Raw genomic sequence first — 6000 nt, 5'->3', positions numbered from 1 at the left:
GAGAGTTCCAAGTGTACTATTACTAATTTAGTAGAGTAATTAATATATATTACGATTGAGGGAGTAGTTAGGACTGTCTGTGTCAGTGCAAAGTGCATCAGAACATAGTAAATATTTTTGACTAACACTAAAATCTAATGATAATATTGGAAAATCACATGATTCAGGCATACATATTTTGTGGTTACTGAAATTAAATTGCTAACATGGACTAGACTATTGTGAATTAGACTATTTCACAGAAGCATGGAGATAAATCTCTGACAAGCTACACAAAAACATATTCAGATTGCTGTTTCATATTTTACTTCAAGAATACTTCAGACATCATAATTCCAGTCTGAGAGTTTCCCTGATTTTCTTGGCTTCATGCTGAGACATACATTATCTTTGGAATTTAGTTGCTTAAATTAAAATGAGGTGGGTAAACTAGATCATGCTAGAATTCACTCTCAGCTCTGATTTTCTTCATGTGATTTCACTGAAACAGAATCCCTGGATCACGAACCCAGGACGCCTATCATGTGTTTCAGAGATACTGAGTACAAGTTAGGTGGCAGAATCTAGTCTCACCATCAAAAAAACCAATGCTTTCCTTTCCTTTTAGATTTCAATTTTAGGATCAGAAATCATAATTAATATCATAACCATATTTCTGCTTTCAAATCTAAGTTCTATGAACTACTATAAAAAATTGCGGGCCACTACCCTTTCCAGCATACAACAGTGGAAAAGGCAAAACAAACAAAAACAAAAAGCAGGCAAGGTTAAGAATAGAGTTCTCTAGCAGCAAATAAACAATGGTAGTACTGATCCATTTCCTGACACTTTTTGGACATCCAAATTCCTTCTTTCAAGTGTAGAAAATGATCCTGGACTAGATTCCTTTACTCCCTGGAATGACCTCCTCATTCTGCTGCTAATGCCTCACCCTTTATGGATGTCCACTCTCCCCAACTGCCCCCTTAGCAATCTCGGAAAGGCACAAAGGGCAGTGGACATTTTGGAGGCTGGGTGGATTTATCAGAGCGATTTCTGACCAGGAAGTATTAGCACACATTCTCTCAATGTGGAAAACAACTATGGCCCATTCTTATTGAGGTTGCCAATGCTCACTTTTTTTTCCAACAATGCTCTCTCAAAAACTTGTTAGGTTTCACATGAGTGGGAATGTATTTAAGCCAGTTTTTTAAAGTCAAGATTTTATCTCGATTGATTTAAGTACTAGATTTTTTAATATTAGCAAGCTGCTTCTATATCACATTTCCTAGAAATTTATTTTTCAAACTGAAAGCACAAGAGCCTCTTAGCCAGTTTTTTGTTGACTGGTTTTCTGATGTCTCTAACTGTGCGTGTCTTTCTTCCTATCTTTATTGTTGGATGATTTCACTCTAGCAACACCTGCATTATGCCATTATCTCCAGGCTTGATGTAAATTTTGAGATACTTCACTACATGGGGTGGTTGCAGAAGGGAAGTAATTGAATTATATTTTCAATTCCTCGAAGTTCTTTAAAGGTGCCAATTCCTTTATAAGGTTATATGGACAACCTGTCAGCTGCATTTTTCATTTTCTTTCCAGAAACCATCGTGGCAAATACCACATGGCATTAGTTATAGTTGATAGTCATCAAGGCAAATGCACCACAGGCAAGGGTTTTGCTAAATTTTTGCTACTGATATGAATTTAAAATTTCCTTTGTGTAATAATTTCTTTATCTTCTTTTTTTTTTTTTTTTACAAATGTGAAACATTTTAGGATATCATCAAGGGAGAACATCACTTCCTATGCCAATTTATTTTTTTTTTCTTTTCTTTTTTTTTTTTTAATTATTTATTATTTAACTTCAGTAATTACATTGTATTATGTGACACAGTTACATAGATACTTGGGTTCTCCCCACCCCTCCCCAAACCCTCCCACCTTGGTGGATTCCTCCACCTTATTGCATAACCACAGCTCAAGTTCAGTTGAGATTTCCCCATTGCAAGCGTATACCAAACATAGAGTCCAGCATCTTATTGTCCCGTCAAGTTCAACGGTTTCTTAGGTATACCCTCTCTGGTCTGATGACAGAGCCAGCAGAGTATCATCCCAGTCAATTGAAAGCTCCAACATACCATCAGCAAAAATTTACATCATTATGGAATTAATTGACATAGTAATGAGTAACCAATATGTTAAAAGTAAATGCGGGTTCCCAGCCACCTTCTGTGACCACCTCACCTATACTTCAATTTTAGTTTATACACAACATATAACATTCAAAACATAACATGTTATACATAACATCATATCATCTTAAATTAAGGCAAACATGTGGTATTTAACCTTTTGGGATTGGCTCATTTCCCTTAGCATTATGGTTTCCAGTTTGGCCCATTTGGCCACAAAGAACTGCATTTTGTTTTTTTTAATAGCTGAGTAGTATTCCATGGAGTAGATGAACCATAGCTTTCTTATCCAATCCTCTTTTGATGGGCATTTTGGTTGTTTCCATGTTTTTGCAATTACTGATTGTGCTGCTATGAACATAGGAGTACATGTTGGTTTCTCATAGAACAAGTGTTCTGGATATATTCCTAGGAGTGCTATTGCTGGATCATACGGTATGTTGAATTTGAGTTGTTTGAATATTCTCCATACTGATTTCCATAGAGGCTGTACCAGCCTGCAGCCCCACCAGCAGTGGAGTAGGGTTCCCTTTTCCCCGCAACCTCGCCAACAAGTGTCGTTGGTGCTTTTATTCATGTGGGCCAGTCTTACTGGCGTTAGGTGGTACCTCATTGATGTTTTAATTTGGATTTCCCTTATTGCCAGGGAACTTGAGCATTTTTTCATATGTTTATTTGCCATTTGGGTTTGTTCCTTTGTGAAGTGTCTGCCCATTTCCCGTGCCCATTTCTTGAGTGGGTTGTTTGTTTTGACATTTTGGTTGTTTTGTAGCTCTTTGTATATTCTGGATATTAGCCCTCTATCACCTATGTCGTGTGCGAAGATCTTCTCCCATTCTGTGGGTTGCCTTTTTACTTTGTTGATTGTTTCTCTAGCTGTACAGAAGCTTCTTAGTTTGATGAGGTCCCAATTGTTTATTTTGGTCTTGATTTCTACTGCATCTGGAGTCTTTTTTAGGAAGTGAGGGCCTACCCCTAAGTGTTCCAGTGTGTTTCCAACATTTTCTTCCAAAAGTTTGAAGGTTTCTGGATGTAGGTTTAGATCTGTTATCCATTTAGATCTGATCTTAGTGTATGGTGAGAGATGTGGATCTATTTTTTTGTTTCTGCAGGCTATCAACCAGTTGTCCCAGCAGCATTTATTGAACAGACCTTCCCATTTGCCTGGGTTGTCGTTTGTCTTTTTGTCAAAGATTATTTGGCTGTATCTGTGTGGGTTTCCTTCTGGCGTTTCTATTCTGCTCCATTGATCTTCCTCTCTATCTTTGTGCCAGTACCACGCTGTTTTGATAACCACTGCCCTATAGTATGTCCAGAGGTCCGGAACTGTGATTCCCCCTGCTAACTTCCTGTTCTTCAGGATAGTTCTAGCTATCCGTGGTTTTTTGTGCTTCCAGATGAACCTTTGGATCATTGTTTCCAGTTCCATGAAGAATATTTTGGGCAATTTGATTGGGATTGCGTTGAATGTATATATTGCTTTTGGCAGTATAGACATTTTAATGATATTGATTTTACCTATCCAGGAGCATGGGATATTACTCCATCTTTTGAGGTCTTGTTCAATTTCTTTTTTAAGCAGATTGTAGTTTTCTTCAAATAAGTCTTCTACATTTTTGGTTAGATTTATTCCCAGATATTTCATACTTTTCTCTGTTATTTTGAATGGTATCTTGCTGGTTAAGTCTTTTTCCATCTTGGGGCTGTTCGCATACACTATGGCTGTTGATTTTTGTTCATTAATTTTGTACCCTGCCACTCTACCAAACTCTCGTACAAGTTCTAGCAGTCTCTGTATTGAGTCTCTTGGCTCTTCTACACAAAGAATCATATCATCTGCGTATAGTGAGAGCTTGACTTCTTCGTTTCCCATTTGGATTCCTCTGATTTCTTTTTCTTGTCTTATGGCCTCAGCGAGTACCTCTAGGACTATGTTGAATAGTAGTGGAGAAAGTGGACATCCCTGTCTTGTTCCAGATCTCAGTGGGAAGGGTTCCAGCTTTTCTCCATTCAGTATGATGCTGGCGTTGGGTTTTTCATATATTGCTTTAATTATGTTGTGGATTTTTCCATCTATGCCTACCTTGGTTAGGGTTTTTAGTAGGAAGTGATGTTGGATTTTGTCGAAAGCTTTTTCCGCATCTATTGATACTATCATGTGATTCTTGTTTTTCAGTTTTTGGATGTGGTGTATCACACAGAATTCTACAAAACATTCCGAACAGAGCTGACCCCAATCCTCTACAAACTCTTCAAAACAATAGAAAAAGAGGCAACCCTTCCAAACTCATTCTATGAAGCCAACATTACCTTAATCCCAAAACCAGACAGAGAACTAACAGAGAAGGAAAACTACAGACCTATCTCTTTGATGAACATTGATGCTAAGATTCTCAACAAAATCCTAGCCAACAGAATTCAAAAACACATCAGACAGATCATTCATCCAGATCAAGTAGGATTCATCCCTGGAATGCAGGGATGGTTCAACATTCGAAAATCTATAAATGTGATACACCACAGCCAATTTATTAATCAGCTATTTCTACATTATAAATCATCAAAAAGTCAAAGATTTATAGTAGTAGTAATTTATTATTGCTCATAACTTTAGTGGCACTGGATAGCATTTTTTATCTGGATTTAATTACATAAGAAAACAATCTGTTCTTTCCATGAAAGGAAGGGCAAACTAGACAAGGAAAGGACACAGATACAGGTGTTGTGGGGCTTTAAGATTTGTAAAATGAACAATTAGACACCAAGGGTTCCTCCTGTATTGTATTGCACAAGCAATTGCTCTTTTGCTATCCTGAAAAGATCTTAAGATTTGTTTGTTTGTTTTTGAACCATCAGCATGTGAAGTAGGCATATTTCAGGGGTATATTTTTGGTATAGTGGTCAACACACCATTTCATATCCCCACATTCCATATTGCAGTACCTAGATTTGACACCCATCTCTGGCTCCAAATCTAGTTTCCTGCTAATACAGATCCTAGGATTTAGCAGTGACAGTCCAAATATTTGACTTCCTGCTGTTCATATGGAAAACCTGTGTTGAATTCCCAGTTAGACATTTAGACCTACGTCCAGGACTATTGCAGGCACTATGGGTTGAACCTGTGGAGAGGACTGCTTTTTCTCTCCTATTTCCTGCTTCTCAAAAAAATAATAATAAATGAACAAACAAACTAACAAGGGCCAAAATGGAATTCTAAAACATAGAAAAAAGATCTATTCCCGCTCAAATTTTTTATTAGTATCCATTGACAAATGTATTTTTTTTAAGATTTATTTATTTTTTTTAATTGGAAAGGCAGATATACAGAGAGGAGAAGAGACTGAGAAGAAGATCTTCTGTTCAATGGTTCACTCCCCAAGTCAGCGCAACGGCTGGAGCTGAGCCAATCCGAAGCTAGGAGCCAGGAGCCTCTTCTGGGTCTCCCACGCAGGTGCAAGGTCCCAAGGCTTTGGGCCATCCTCGACTGCTTTGCCAGGCCACAAGCAGAAAGCTGGATGGGAAGCAGGGCCACCGTGATTAGAACCGGCGACCATATGGGGTCCCGGGGTGTGCAAGGTGAGGACTTTCACTGCGCCCCCGTGCCAGGCCCGACAAATGTATTTTTACTTCCTAATGTTTTGTGCACATAGTATAATTTTATTAGCTTACACCCTCAATATTTGCTGGAAATAAACCGTGATGGGTAACTCATGATCTGGAGTAAAGGGCGTTGGGTGGAGGATCATCATAGATTAGCTTACAGAAGATCCTCCCAAATTGACATGCACATTCCCTTTTCTCTAGAGCAAATGCAAGCAATAT

The sequence above is a fragment of the Ochotona princeps genome, chromosome 17, assembly GCF_030435755.1.
Source record: "Ochotona princeps isolate mOchPri1 chromosome 17, mOchPri1.hap1, whole genome shotgun sequence".
Lineage (NCBI taxonomy): Eukaryota > Metazoa > Chordata > Mammalia > Lagomorpha > Ochotonidae > Ochotona > Ochotona princeps.
Note: the sequence above shows the minus strand (reverse complement) of the source record.